Below are 16,018 nucleotides of genomic sequence, written 5' to 3'. Positions count from 1 at the left end.
CGGATTTGACTTTGATCTGCCGCACTTGTCATTCTTCAGAGCACACAGTTTGTTTTAATGCCACTGTTTTGGTTTTTACCTTCAAATAAAGTTTGTCTAACTAAAGCGACGACGCACTTCACTGTCGCAGTCTCACTCTGTTTCAAGTAATTTAGTGAGTACGGTGTTGTAAAATACTGATGGCCAAAACTATGAACCCAAGTTGTAATGAAGCATAATTTCCCTCTAAAGAGACAAGAAATGGAGCAAAACTGGGCAATTATGACGGAGAAAGAATCGGCGCGCTCTCGTTCGAGCCATCTTCCTCGAACGCCTGTCGCTGTAGGTGATTTAAAGAAAAAAAAAAAGTGCCACAGGTCTCGTCTTTCCCTGTTTGCTTTCTCGGGGAGCACCATCGTCATAATGAAGGTGTGTAATAGAACATGACACCATAATTATATTCTCCCGGTTAAGAGCCAGTGTTTACAACAAGCACAAGGCTGCCTTTATTTTCCCACTCCTTACACACTCGCTCTCTCTTCGTCTCGCACTCTCTCTCTCTCGCCCCCCCCCCCCCCCCCCCCCCCCTGTCTCCGCTTCGTATCATGTGCCATTTAATTGCATAAAAAAAAATGCTTGATGAAAAAATGAAAAAAGTAAATTGCTTTAAATTGCCTGTCACAGATTGTGTGGAGTCGCCATGGAGCAATAAGACTTGGGCATTGTGGTGGGTGCTAGGGGTAAGCAAGATTAATGTGTCTGCAGACAATTTTTGAATGCCTCATGATTCTATGCTCAAAGAATTGCCTGGGATAACATTTTGAATCAGGACAATTAGTTATTAAATGTATCTATCGGTTTTATCGAACACGGGGCTGAGAGGATAGAGACAGGGACAACATGAGCCTCACAAATGCTTTCATCAATACATATTGGATCTGGGCAGCTAATGGCCTTTCCAGTGCACATGTGCTGCTACACACACACACAATGGACCTGGGTGGCATTTTAGCCTAATGTAGACTTGGAGGAGGGACCTCTTAGATTAGACCTCTTCTCTCCTTTTCCACATTCTCTCTTCTGGTGTTTTTTTTTATTTTATTTTTCCTAACGAGGGATATGAGCGACACGGCAAAGCACCCTATCGCGCCTGTTGAGCCGAAGACTTCCACAGCAACCCAGAAAAAAGAAAAAAAAACCAAGGGTGCAATTAAAAGTGAGCGAGGAGAATGTCAGCCAAGGGGATGGGGTGAGCAAGCGAGAAGAGAGGGGGAGGGGATGGAGGGGTGAGAGGAGGAGGAGGAGGATGAGGAGGAGGAGGGTTGGGCACTGGTGCCACAGGTAACGTGGTCATGTTACAATCCACAGAGGAGGCCCTTAAAGGCTGCTAATGTGCGGAGGTGTCAGCAGCAGGTTGTTCTCTTTGGCCTTCCTCGCATCATCTTCCTCCCTCCTCCTCCTCCTCGCCTCATCTCAGTTTGTTAAGGGTGTGGGGGTGGGGGGTGGGTTCAGATTCAGAGGAGGTGTCACTCACAGCCAGTGTTGTGCTGCTCGCTGGAGAAATGAGCAGCTAAATCCCAAGTGTGAATTTTAGAAACCGTGTGCTGCTCGACCCAAATCCGGGGCTCTCCATTTGTCTTGTTGCCCATTTGGGTTAGTGGCTCTCAGCCAAACTGCCCCGTGGCAAATTACCAAAAAAACTTGAGCATCTGGATGAACTTTCAACTTTTAACTCTCAAAGTGTGTAAAAAAAAACAAAAAAAACCCCAAACAAACAAGTCCTTCGTGTCTCAAAACTGATGCAGATGCGAACCGAACAGAGAAGAAACATTCCTCAGAAGCCTGTCAATATATATTGATCTTTTGTTTTAGCTGAGAAACAGTGTCTAGACACAGTGTCGCATTGCCTTGAAAATAACTTCACCCCGCAATTTGATGTAGGGATGCACATGCCTCGCGAGATGAAGGCGAGGAAATTGATCACTAACAGGAGATTTCAGAGAGATGGGGGATGTTGCCACGCAGGAAAAAATACCCCCCCCAAAAAATACCAAAATAAAAAAAGCCTGCGGATTGAGAGGGGGGGAAATCATCATGATAAAACGCTGGCGAATAAACAGCTGAAAATCCCCAGTCAAATTGGAATGCAAAGCTGAAGCGCAATTCCTCACTGAACGTCTCTGCACTATAGTGCAAAAAACACCAGAGTCCTCCAGACAAAATTAGGATTCAACCTACAACGCTGGAATAGCACCAAGATTTAGTTAACGGCGCTCTAAGTCCCCTTTCTGCTTCTAAATAGCACATTAAGTTTCCCTGATAGACGCGTTGCCAACACTTACCTTCAGCAATATAAAAGCTGTTATTGGATGTTTATCCACGAACTACAAAGAAACCCGGTGGAAAGAACTGAGAAGTAAACTTTCTGCTTTTTTATTTTTTTTTATTACCCCCTTCACAAAGAGGTCATAGAAGTTTTTACTTATATGATTCGTAAGGCTCAATCAATTTTCCGATCATGCGCTGAACAGGATTTTGTGAGACTGCGCCTCTTTTTTTAATAAATGGACGACAGTAATCCAAACAAATTAGCCGGTGCTATCCCTGTCAGAGGCAGGGTTAGCCCACAGCATTCACGCACCGCTCCAGAGCTCACTGCAAACACATTACCTTGCCTGGCTGCCCAAATGCATACCAAATAACCCATATAAATCATACAATCTGGGCCAAGTCAATGAGAGCTGTTTTGCCCGTTTTTTTCCCAGTGTTTTTTTCCTAGTTATTTCCACTGTGCCATCATTCAGCGACGAGTCCGCGTCACTCGGTCCGAGGCGCTCCCGGCCGTCGTCGGAGTGGCCCAGTTTGAGAAGCCACGCAGGGCTTCCTGAAGTAACCACTCCTCCTCCACTGCACTTGATTTTTATTTTATTTTTTTTTATTTTTTACGTCTCCACAGTCTGGGCTAAATTGTGGGCTGCCAAGCTCCGCACAACAACTGCTCCGTTCCTTTTAGCTCGCTCCCCCTTCATCTTTCTCCCTGTTGTCACTGTGACCAAAACAAAGATGGGCTTCTATGAACCAGCAGAAGTGTTTATGGCTGTGTTTGCCGTTCGAAGTGACAAAAGCAGCAGGCGAGGACCCTCTCAGCACATTATTTTAAAGGGTCTCTCCTGATTCTCTTCGTGTATTAGGGCTGGAATCATTTTGTTCCAGCTCCAGTGCCAAATAATGACTTTTCAGGCCTGAAATATGGTTCTGGCACTATTCATCACGGACAACACAGACTCTCACTTTTTTTTTTTTTTTTTTTTTTTTTAGCAAGCAGCTTCTGATTCCACTTCTGAGAATTAATTGACTAAATGGGAGCTTAAAGTCATTATCTCCCCTCGCCAGTTCTTCAATCCCGTGCTAGGGGCTAATAAATGGAGGTTAGATTTCACTAAATGTCCTCTCGTGAAGATTAATAACGCTTAGTGCCCTGGTGGCAAACAGATGTGGTCATCCTTGCTCGGCGGCCTGACAAAACGGTTCACGAGACGTCCTCACAAAGAGAAAAGAAATTATAGCTTTGCGGCATTCATCCGAGGACACGTTCGCAGATGAGACATCCTGGCTTGTTTGTTTTCCCCGGCACGGTCACCAGAGCACATGTTGTGTCACCGGTGTGGTCTGACACAGCTCTCTTCTGAGGGCACTGACAATGGCGGACGGGGAGGAGGTGGGGAGGTGGGGAGGAGGGAGGAAGGGGAGGCTCTATGGAGGGGTCTGCCGGCTTCCTACTTTCCCCCACTGCGCCCTTTGTGGTGATACACTGGTGGTTATGGGAGCCTTCGTCTCTATGCAAATCAGCTGTTTGCTTCCCAAGTGTGTTTGCATGGGCCGTGTGCAGTCGAGCGCGAGTGTCTTGTTTCTCTGCACGTTTTTTTTTATTTTATTTTTTCTTTTCCTTTGCCCCGGCACGGTCTGGAGCAAAAAAAAGGGCAGCGCCGCAACAGTGTTGGAATAAAATCCACAATAAAAGCCGGTAATTAAACGGCATTATTCCTATATCAATAATCGGCCCTATCAGGATAACAGATCACCGTTTCTTCTTAAATTAATGGTGCGCCTCTGGAAGCCGAAGCATTGATTGGCCCGCACGAAGGTCAAACCCCGGCACGGGGAATTGAAAATCAGCGATGGAGTTGCGTTCCCACGTTTTGCCTCGGTCTCCCCGCGGTGACAATTACATGAAAAGGGAACGACGTGGAAGCGCATTTCCATTCAGGCTCGTATCGACTGTAACAGCGGGTCAGCGGCGAGACGGCTACCAACACAATTGTCACACAACACTAAATAATAAATGGAGCTAAAACAAAGACATCACACGCCATAAAACGTGGCTCCTAATAAAAAAAAAAAAAAAAGCTGCACGGAGAAAATGTGTTTCCCACACCCATGACTAAGAGTAATGACCTTTCCCAGAAGCCCACAATAAACCAACACGGCGACAGTTAGGAGCACCTGTTTTTACATTATTGATAGCGGGAAGGCTTCACACACATTCAGAGGCTGCAGACGTGCACTGATTTTTCTCAGCTTTTGACTCTTTCTTAAATTGGACCCAAAAAAAAGAAAAAAGAAAATTCTCTCCAACTGCAACCAACGAAAAGCAGCGAGGCGTTCGAGTGTTAAGAAAGCCATTTGTCACGGGCAGGACTTCTGCCGGGGTATCAGCCCAGCCTTGGGATAAAAAAAACACACACAAAAAAACAACAACAAAAAACAAACAACAAAATGAATAAAGTACAAATTGTATGAATGCCATTCAAGAATAAGCCGCAGAATTTGTGATGGCATCTGAATTCAAATGGCGCGTATAAATACATATTTCGTTAGCGATGCTCCTCGAGGAATGAAAGGAGGGGAGGGAGGGGGGATTGGCTTTTCATTTGTTGCGGTATGTTTTTGAACTGATCCTGCAGCGCTGCTGGTAAATAAGGGTCTTTTTCTGCACAGTTCTCAATCCAATCACGTCAAAAGGGATTCAGGCATCCTCGGAGATGAACAACAGACGAGCGCAGAAGCCTCTGACCTTAACCGTGACTCATGTTTATTTACCTCGGCCCGGTTATCCCTGAGGGACGGCGGGCCCTCATCACCGAAATGGGCGCCATGATGGCTTTTTTTTTTTTTTTTTTGTCATTGCCACTCTCGGGAACGGACGTCTCTAATGAACAAAGGAGCCTGATTGATCCGAGTTAACATTTGATTCCCGAGCAGCGCCGAGACACACGACTCAATGTGCCGGCGTGCCGCCCGCTGCCCCCCTTGAACTTTGCTGTACACACATCTTTAATCACACTCACCTTTCCTCGTGGCTAGTGTGACTTCCAGCTTATTTGTAATTACCAAGCTCCTCGGGGGGGTTGGCTCAACAACAGGCCCGGACCATAGGTCAGGGAGAGGCACTGTAGCCGGCCATATGGGCTCCCGGCCCGGGGGGCAGGGGAGAGGGGCGGACGGCGGCGCTGGCAACCCGGGAACTCACCAAAAAAAATAAAAAAATGCTCAGAGCATTGAGATTGAATTATTGGGAGACAGGAGACAGCCTTATCGAGCAGCGGCCACATTGCGCCGACGTTTTTCACCCCGAGTTTCTATTTCCCATTTCACACTTGGACTATTGCCAGATAGGATGTGTTCAGCCACCTCGTTTTACCCCAGATTCCCAATCACCAAGCCACCAGTCAAAAGAAGGGTATAGTGCGTTATCTATCACCACCTTACCACCCGCGGCACCCTTCTCCTCCATCCCCCGAAAACACCCCCCTCCCTCTCCGCATTGTCACCCGAGCAGCAACAGCACGGTGTTATTACAGATAAACAATCAATACTGCATTACAGCGTCCGCGGAGGCTAGCCGGAGTTAAACAGGCGGACGAGGAGAATAATTCAAGCCTATGTCACGGGCGGACTCCGAGCCACAAATCTTGCTCGTGAGCCGCTCGTTTATACATTCGTACGAATCAAAAACTTCGGACTACTTTCTTTCATTATCCGCAGCCATCGTTTCTTAACGTCCGAGGGTCAGCCGATACCTTTCTTTTCCTTCCTCTCCTCGTGGGTCACAGAATGAAAACTCCACTGCATTATTGGAGTAATACCCTTCTTTATAGCAAAGGTGACCACGGATATTGGAGAGCAGGGACCCATACGATCGATTTGGAGCGAGGGCTGGAAATTTTAACATGATTCCCAGCCAGGCATTTTAACTCGGGGGGGGGGGGGGGGGGGGGGTATCGGACCCCTCTCTTTTGATGATTGCTTCCAATCCGACTTACTACACCGTTTCAAAAAATTCTGATGACGTCTTTATTTAGTGAAAGGAGCAGCAGGGTGGAGGAGGGGGTGGAGCCCCCCCCCCCCCTCGCACCGCTGCCCTTCGGATGGCTGTGTGGTCCCGGGTCCTCTTTGCAGAGCTTGTTTGCAGACAAAATTTGCATCTACATTCCTCCCCCCAAAAAAGGAGGCTTTTTGTCCTGTGAAAAAAATGAAAACAAAGACGATCTTATGAGGAGACCCAACAAATAGTCTGCGTCTCTCCCTCTCTCCCAGACCGAGAATTAAAAACTCTTCATTACATCCTCATTCATTAGCGCCCCCCCCCCCCCCTCCGCCCCCTTCCCTCCCCACACCCACAACCTGAACACCATATGGGGCGCTCACACGCAAATAAAAGAGTTGGACTGGGCTGAATAGTTGTTGGAGACTGTTTACTAATACTGCTGCTCGCTCTGCTTTATTACAGAGCGCCAGGCGAAGAGGGGAGAAGGAGCCGAGGAGGAGGAGGAGGAGGAGGAGGACAGAACAGAAGGGAGAGAGACTGCCAACGTTAGATTAAAAGAAGAAGGAGGGAAGAAGAATATAAAAAAGAAAAAAAAAGAATGGCTGAGTTGATTTACACCTTCATTACTCTCCCCTAACTCTGCTTATTGCAAATCATGATGCTGCTTTATGAGCTGAATCCTCTATTACGACAAGGCCGGGAAGACGGCGCTTTAGTCCATAAAGCAACCGTACAGTAACCGCCACCCGGCAGCGCCCCGGCCCACTCATCCCGCCCGCCCAGCTGCCAGAGGGAGGAGGGGAAGACGGGAGGGGGGGGTGGACGCCACCGAAACTTGTTCAGAGTGAACTAAACCCACCCAGAGCTCCCTGTCCCCGTCCCGTCCTGTCCCTTAGCCAGACGCCGAAGAAGTATGACTTACGGTGAATGTTTGGGAGGAACTCCCAGCGACTGTTTAATGTTAAAATGAGTGCTGCCATGTTTTTTTTTTAAGTCAACAAACATGTGGCGGTGTTGGGGAGGTGTGTGTTTACCAGCCCGCTCCACCGCAGAGGAGGGAGGTGCTGCTGATTTATTTAGTGAACCTTAAGGGAGGTCTTCAGAGCACACTTTGCTCTTTTTTTTCTTGCAGTGATCGAATCGTGTCCGTGAGTGTGTGTGTGTGTCGAGCACATCCGAGAAGAAGAAGAAGAAGAAGAAGAAGAACAACAACAACAACAAGAAGAAGAAGAACAACAAGAAGAAGAAGAAGAAGAAGAAGAAGAAGTGGTGGAGGAAGCCGGGGAGCAGGACCTAATAAATCAGCAGGTAGGTTGAGGCGTGTAGGTGAGCGCGGGTGTCAGTGTGCTGATGTAAACAGGGCGCGCGGGGTTGCAGGAGACACGCTGGATGGAGGGTTGTTATGTGTATGTAACACGCTGCTCCGGCCTCGGCCTGTCTGACTCCCATCTGGAACACGGTTGACAGTAAAGTTGACAGATGCTTCACCGACGTCCATTATTTATGAGACTGAGGAGATCCACACCGCATTTCACAAGTGCCTGCCTCTGCTGCTGCAGGTCGACTTCTGACATTGTATTCTTCCGTGCGCACACACACACACGCACACGCGCACACACACACACACACACACACACACACACACACACACACACACACACACACACACACACACATCCACTCGCTGCTTGGTGTGTTAGTTGATAAACGGGTAGCTGTATGTACACATCCACTTTTCTTTTCTTTTTTTTTGCGCAAACTCACGACGCGTGTGCTCACGCCTTCGTGTTTGCACATTCACTCCAAGTAACTGCTCCACCTGCCTCTGTGAGGGTAACCTTTGACCTCTGGAGTGTCACTAAGTCCCCGTGGCAGACAGGCGGCCCCTCCCCAACCCCCCCCCTCCACCCCACACCCCTCGGCTGCTGCACGGAGGACCCGTACACCGGCAGACTCCAGCTCTCTTAAAACCCACTTAGAGGCTTACAGCTGGGAGGCCCGACCATCGGATTGAATTAAGGCTGTGATTAATTGAATCTAGTGGTGAGTAACTTGAGTGACTGATGTCTCGTAGGACCAAAGGTCTAGACACAAAGCTTCAGAATAAAGCTATATCCATTCATTCGGTGACATCACAGGCAGTTTTCCGTGCGCCTCGGGCACGGATGGTTGCCTCTAATATTATTGCTTGGAGTGTCGCTTTAAGCCCATCACCACCGGCAACGCTGCTGCCGCCGCCGCTCCTAAGGGCGCCGACGTTAATGAGAGGCACGATATAATTAATACAAATGGAATGTTTAATGCAATTTTTTCCATTTCAAAAAAAAATTCCCCCGGCGTCTTTCCTAACGACAAATTGGAACTCCGTTGCATTGTCCTCGGGCGAACAATAACCCAAGTTTGCCATCGCCTTCATTAGATCAAACTCAATTATTGCAGAGCGCTCAGAGCTCTTTCCAGCACGAGGCCGTGGACTCTACCGGCTGCCGGCTCCAGCAGCTCCAAGGTCCTCTGGCAGGTCCTGCCCCGCTTGTGTTTGATGGACAGCGGCGTCAAGCAGTAATTGGAGGCCTTGGAGACCCGTACACATCCGTTTGTCAGTTATTCATGTCAAAGCACTGTGTTTCGACCGCCGGGGGTCTCGGAGAATGACCTTCTCTCAAAGGGGACAGGTTCCCCCGACTGTCTGAGGGGCGCCCTGGGTCTTATTCGGCCCCCAGACTGCAGTGAGTTGTTATTACCGCGTGTCCCATGTTGCTGCACGAAGCTCGTATTGTGTCCTTCCCCTGAGGAATACGTGTTCCCGGCGTGGTACGCACCGCTTTTTTTTGGGGATTCGACAGGTAGCTCGTGTTGCGGGGGGTCTTTTTCTATTTTCTCCCGCTCACAATGAACCATCCTAATGTTTTGAGAGGCAACGGAACAATGGCAGAAACCTCTGTTTTTCACTCCGGGGATTGAAAGTAAACAGGACCTTTGCCGATGTTGTTTGCCTGTTCATTTACAGCACCTCGAAATACGGCTCGCACATTGTACCTCAGAGAAAGAAAAAAGAAAAGGGGTGGGCGGGGTAGGTGTGTGGGGGGGGAGCTCACAAAGGCATTCGGCGGGACAATAGCGCCGCGGCGGAAACAGGCGCACAATAGAGTCCAGATATCATTCACAACGGAGACAGGAGACCATTATCTGTGGGAGGAGGGGCCCCGTCTGGAGGTGACAGGTTGGGCAGACGGAGGGATTGTGCGTATGGCGCTGCCACCGAGACGCCCGTCTCCCTGAAGCCTAACCTATCAGGACGGGTTTTGTTGCGGCGCCGATGGCCGCCGGGTCGAGGTGTTACACGTCATCTGCAATAACCTGGATCATTACTCCTGGAGGCTGTTAGAGGGGAGCAAAAAAAAAAATACAAAATCACATCACTCTGCTTTCACTGCTGCCAAGAAAAACTGACACGCTAAAAGTCACGCACCTCGATATGCACACGCACGCACCGACCCCCCCCCCCCCCCTCCCCCACACACACACACCTCGACTCAGCTCCCTCGACTCACAAACACACACACATGTGTAATTACACACCCGCAATCTATCACGTATACTGTCAGCGGTGTCTGGGGGGTTAACGTGCCGAGGCATCCCAACAGCGTCCCACCAGCCAGTGTTGTCGGAGGCTGACAGCTCTCACTGCTGCCGCCTTGCAGGAGTAAAGTAAGCATCATTATCGCCTCCTCTCGCCATACCTCCCTCTCCCTCGCTCTCCATACTCGGCTTCCTTGGAAGGTCTCCCTTTCTTTTCATCCACCACTCGACCCTCTCCTCTTCACTTGCCTGCTCTTCTCTCTGTCTTCATTGTACTCCAGTCAGGCGCTAATGCTCCTTGTCCTGTAGCTGGACTCTCTGATCTCCTATTACCCTCCTGTCATCCCACAGTCAATATTACCCCCCCCTCCTCCCCGCTCCCCTCCTCCCACCTCGCCACCACCACCTCCAGACCAATCCTCCCGCTCTCCTTCCCTTTGCGTTTTGCGTTCACAAAAGTCAGACAGCCAACGCTGCCACTCCGCCCACCTCCTCCAACCTCCTTCATACACTTTGCTCGTCTCCCATACATTTATTAACTGGCTGTCATGTTCAGCAGCCTTCCCCCAGACAGTGTTTAGCGTTCCTCAGTCCACTTACTGCAGCCAGAGTTTAAGCCTCTGGGCTTTGCACAGACAGGAATCCAACTAGAGGGGGGAAAAAAGGCAGGGACCTGCGGACATGATCTGTCTGCCGCACTCACTCACTGCTTCCATCCTGAAGCAGCTGCACCTCGAGGCCGGCCGCTGGAAAACACACAACATGCTTATTTTTTTACTGTAGGACAGCAAAAGATTGACAGATTGATAAAGTACAAAAAAAAAAAAAGAATCCAAATAAAACGGAAAAAAAAAAAAATCCAGCCAGAGTTCTTCAATTGGAGTTTAAAATGCAGATTAATGACTGTAAAACAGGATTTGTACTAATTCCATACATCAGGAATATTTGAAGCTGCACACCACATTAGCAGCACACATTAGCAAGAAGATGTCAAGATAATTTATGATGAATCAAGTTCTTCATGTTGAAAAGTAAACCTCTGCTGCAGGAACACACACACACACACCTTTGTTGAATTTGTACGTCAGCATCGTGGCCGAGAAACTCACGAACAAATTTCCATGAAATGTTTTGGTAGCGAGCTCAGCCTCCAGCCCAGAAAGAGAACGGCTGATTAGATTTTGATAGTGATCTGGACCTGTGATTTCTACTATTAGGTGATTATTGTCCCCCCCGCCTCCTCCCCCGACATATTGGATATAGAGATTTAATTCCAAATCCAATCCGACGGTACGCTCGCAGGGGTCAAGAAATCGATTTCACCTCAAATTTAAGACAGAAGGAGTGTTCGGTGTCCTTGAAGGTGGGTTGCCTCTGTTTTTTTGCTCATATTTTAGATGACAAACAGAAACAGAATCCCACTCGCAGACTCAGCTGAGCATTGTGTTGGGGGTGTAGCTACAATACAGGATTTGTCACCTGCCCCCTTCGTTCCCCCGCCCTCCCCCCTTCCCGGGGCAAATGGTGTAAGAAATGAGACGTGGCTGGTGGATAGACTTTCATGCCCCTGCTTTACCAGTGTCATTTCCGCAACTCTGAAATTGTGCCATGGTCTACAGGGCTTTGTTGTAAATCACTATCTCCCACTGTCAGACCGCAGTCTGCTGCACACTGTGGATGCCTGGCTTTCTGCTGCCTCCTGGGTGACTAATATATCTTGTTAAATTGTGCTGAGAAGCGTGCGGAGAACTGTACACCTTCCCTCTTTGTACTGTGTTTGTTTGCTTGCGCCTGTGTGTGTATAGTCGTGTGTGTGCGCCTCCTTCACGATGTGTGTTAGCCCGCGTCTGTGCATCTGTGTCTACATTTCGGTGACTGAATAGGTAGGTGTGGGGTGGGGGAGTAGGGTGGGATGGAGTGGGGTGGTGGTGGAGAGGGGTATGGTATTTTTTTTTTTTTTTTTTTGTGCAAATATGTTCACTAAACTCCACAAGTCTGTCAGGCTTTGTTTGTAATTCAGTTAGATTGCTATTCGGCCAGCTTCCTCCTCCTCACCACCACTACAGTGTCGGGAGTTGTGAAGCTATCGCTCAGCCACTTCATAATTAGAAAAGCTGTGGAGCCAAGCCACAGTTTGAGAGGGGAGAGGGAGAGAGAGAAAAAAAAAAAAGCTGTTGGCAGACTGCATTATTCAACATTGGCAGCAATTTACTGTGTCTCCCACCCCAAAGACATGAATCTAAGTGATTTCATAGTCACATCCGTCCTAGTGTGCCATACTGTATGAAGCCGCACTCTCTCTTATCACCAGTTCTTAAGCTATGCACTGTATGCTATCGGCTTCATCCAGCACGGCGCGTCCACGCCACACACGGAGCGTCGCATCTCCGTCCAGCCGCTTTGAAAACAGATTTACGAGTATATTTCTTTGTAATTGGCGTTCCTCTACACAAAGCGAGGAGAGATAATTACCCATTGTTAAGTGAGGTATAAATTGTCTGATCCAAGTGTATTTATCTTCTCAGCACACCAGAGTAGCAGAATAGGCCTTTATGGGGGGGATGGCGAGATGGGAGGGGGGAGGGAGGGGTGGATTTATGCATAGTCTACAGTGATGTTTGACTCTCCTGGCCACCGTCCAGCTCTCAAATCTCTTCGGCCTGAAACCTGTCGAGCAGCAGCCGCCGCCGCAGCTTAACCGTATCCCGTCTAATTCTTGCGTCTTTTTTTTTTTAAGTCGGGAAAATTCAATCTGGGACTCGGGTTGACCTTCAGAGGGTTGACGTTTGACCCCCCGCCCCCGACGCAAATAGCAATTTAAATAGAAACTAGACCCTGACTCGGAGAAGTACGTCCCGCCTTATTTAGGTTCCCGTTCTCCACAAACGGGCGTCTCCGAAGGGAATCCGCCTCATTAGCGAGGAGCAGTTGTTGAAGTCGCCACCGTGCCTCGCAGACACTTTGCTCTAATGGTCACCGGAAGTCCGGAGAAATACAAAGACACACGTCACAGGAAGGGAGAGGAAATTCAAATCTGCCATTTTGCCAGGAGGTGGTGAGGAAAGTCAGCCAGGAAAAGAGAAGAAAAGAGGTTAAGAAGAAGAGGAAAAAAGGAGAGAAGCCTTTCGTTGGCTGGCAGGGAAAGTAGCAACTCCAGATAAATATTTGGCACTAGAACATCTTCGGAGGAATCCCGGAGCACTCGCAGTACAAACAACGTCATGATTTATTATCACATCATACAGACCGTGACTAATGCACTCAAACAATCAAGGTGCATCTACGCAACTACAATGCCCAGGGGTGCTCTCTGCTACTGACTTCAAACATTTGTAAGCAAAGCGCACACACACACACACACACACACACACACACACACACACACACACACACACACACATTAGAGCCACTCGCTGTGCATGCAGGCTCAACAAATGTCCACAAGCATCCAAAACGCACAAACGGTGGAGGGAGGCAGGCCGCAGACATCACGATGGGGGAGGGAGGGGGGGAGGTGGGGATGATCGGATAGTGCTTCAGCTCAGGCAGCGGGCCACTGGGATGTGATTTTATTAGCTCCAGATGTACACAGAGGACTAGAAAACTAGACAAACGTTCAATATTATGAGCAGGACACATCAAAACGATGCCGCCCATCTGGAGCACAAATAATGTAATCAACTCGGGTCACCGGTCATCGTCGTCTGGCCGTCGGGTAAACCCCACCATCCGCTGACGTCAGCGCTCTGCAGGGACAGGCCGGAGCCGGCCGGGGCAGATCGGGACCGCGGCTTTTTTGGAATATCCCCTAAGCTGCTGCTGCACATGACCCGCAGGAGTGAAGATATACGGGAGAGCGGAGGGACAGATGAAACGTGAGGGGGACTGTCTATTGTAATCGCAGCGCTGCTTTAAAAAACGCTGATGGCTCTGATGCCTGTCAAATCAGCTCTGCAAATTTCACTTTTCACAACTTCATACTGTAAACACATACACACCATGCACTGTATGATCCCGACACACACACACACACACACACACACACACACACACACACACACAGAGGGACTCCATGTGCAGTCTTTAAATATTCAATACCTGCCGTGTTTTCTGTACGACTTTGATCAGCCACAGATTCCCACTCTGTCCCTTTCATCTCTGAACTTCAAACCAGCATGAAAAACCTGGACCACAAAAAAAACCTGTTCTGGTTTCAGACAATCTCCTTTTCTCGCCGAGCTGCTCTCTGCCGTACAAAAACAAGCAAGAAGTTGTTCCCGTAACAAACCAAAAAAAAAAAAAAGACAAGCGGTGAGGTTTACTTGGAATGGAAAGCTTCCCGTCTCTGGAGCCGATATCGTCTCCCCGATAAGACCGAGTCCTTGTTTGTGATTTAAAAAGTATGTGTGCAGAGGAGGGCTTATTGCGGAATATTCTCCGGGTAGTTCAACAACTTCTCGGCCACCTTCAGGCGTATTACCTCAGGCTTGCTGTGAGCCAGAGCAATAACTAACATGGAGCAATCTGCAGGCAAACAGGAAGGACACTCAAACTTTTGCAAGCACTACATTCAATTTCCAGGATTGGCCGGGCCTGTTAAGACTCATTAAACCTCTCCCACTCACTGTCAATACCTGCTACTTTTTTTTTTAGTAAAACAGCTAAGTTAATCCCTTTATAGCCCGCCTGCATTATTCAGTGACACCATTAAATATTCAGAGCCACATCACTGATATCATCTTGTTGTCAATAACGCTGGAGGACATGTTGTTTTTAGAAAACTTGAGTCCACTCCAGGAGTGCACTCCCGGAAAAAAGAAAACACAGGGCCTTGTGAGCTGATCTCTAACAGCGGTATATATATTAAGAAAAAAAAAAGGCAGCAGAGCATCACAGCGCGACTGCAGGCAGCCACAGATCGACAGTCATCCGCCTTTATCAGAGCATGCTGTCCCACCTGCATCGATTCGCATCCCGTGGATTTTGCCACCGGCTGCAGCAGAGATCATCGAGAGGAAGAGAGGGCGGAAGAATCAGCTCCACAGATAGAGTCAAGCGAGCGTTGGAGAGGCCTGAAGTTTCAGGCGTGACAAAATAAGATAAATAAAAAGGAGGCAAAAAGGTGTTGTTCCGGAGTCTGGGCCTGCACGATCGCATCACCTCCAACGTGCTGCGTCGTGCACGACCCCCTTTGTACCAGGAGGGGCAGCGGTGTCGGTGCTCCATCGACGCATGAATAACAATTTACGCACGGAGCCTTTTATCAAAATACCAAAAAAGTTGATGATGAACCCGCTGGCCACCGATTGACCCACCCCACCCCCACGCCCCACCCGCTGTAAAGTCAATGAGCAGCTCTGTGGACATGAATACAAAATAACTTCCGATTCAAACTCATTTCCAATAGAAAGCCCGAAGTTATTCCACTAATTAGGTTCATACAAATATGGATTCTCGCTTCGCTTGTTTTTGTTGTTGTTGTTGTTGTTGTATTTCTATCTGCAGAGCCTCTTTTTTACAGGCGACACAACTATTACGCATTGGATCATTGAGCGTGCGAGCCACCCAGAGCACCGCGGCTCGGACAATTCAAAACGCCGCAGAAGTAACTGCTCTGCGCTCGAGCCGCGAATCTGGCCACAAAAAAACAACACCAAATGTCCCCACAGCGGACAGAAGTTGGAAGCAAAAAGCTCCCCCGGGCTCACCTGACGATGAAGTTGAGTCGAGGAGGAAAAATGGTCCCGCGGCTCGCGACAAAAAAGGACGGCCGTCGGAGCCAAGTGTATCCGTTCGCTGCAGCTTTTGTTCCCCGTTGTTCCACCTCAACTGCGCGTCTCAGTCGCGCTGCATCACTTCTCGCTGTGGATGTCAGGGAGGCTGAGAGGCTGTGAGGGGGACTCAACCCTCCCATTGGCTGCCATTCACAAGTCCCCAGCAGAACACGGCGAAGGGGAGGAAAGAAAAAAATATATATTTAAAAAAAAAAAAAAAAAATACCCAGAGAGACAGAGACACAGATGACCGACAAAAAGAAAAGGAAGATGGGGGAACAGAGATTAGAGCTCCGGTGGGGGTGCGTTTCAGAGAGATGTTCAAGTTTAATAATGAGACGAATGTTTTTTTGTGCAC

At 48.7% G+C, this 16,018-nt stretch overlaps 1 protein-coding gene across 3 annotated transcripts in view; it reads right to left on the bottom strand.

Annotated features, from left to right (window-relative positions):
• LOC138204228 (cadherin-10-like) overlaps positions 1–15,800 on the bottom strand; it is an 81,965-nt gene extending 66,165 nt beyond the window's left edge. Inside the window, exon 1 of one of the 3 annotated variants that reach the window (XM_069159346.1) lies at positions 15,595–15,800. The gene's annotated coding sequence lies outside the window, so the exon portion shown is untranslated. Of the gene's footprint in view, positions 1–14,208; positions 14,236–14,843; positions 15,078–15,594 lie in introns of those variants that run through there. The other 2 variants (XM_069159347.1, XM_069159348.1) reach the window with 2 other exon arrangements.
• Between the last annotated feature and the right edge of the window lie 218 nt (positions 15,801–16,018).

The sequence above is a fragment of the Embiotoca jacksoni genome, unplaced genomic scaffold, assembly GCF_022577435.1.
Source record: "Embiotoca jacksoni isolate LCO1_2020_lvr unplaced genomic scaffold, fEmbJac1.0.p SCAF_25, whole genome shotgun sequence".
In the NCBI taxonomy this organism is placed as follows: Eukaryota; Metazoa; Chordata; class Actinopteri; family Embiotocidae; genus Embiotoca; species Embiotoca jacksoni.
The sequence above is the reverse complement of the archived record's forward strand: the minus strand, read 5'-3'. Positions and strand labels throughout refer to the sequence as shown.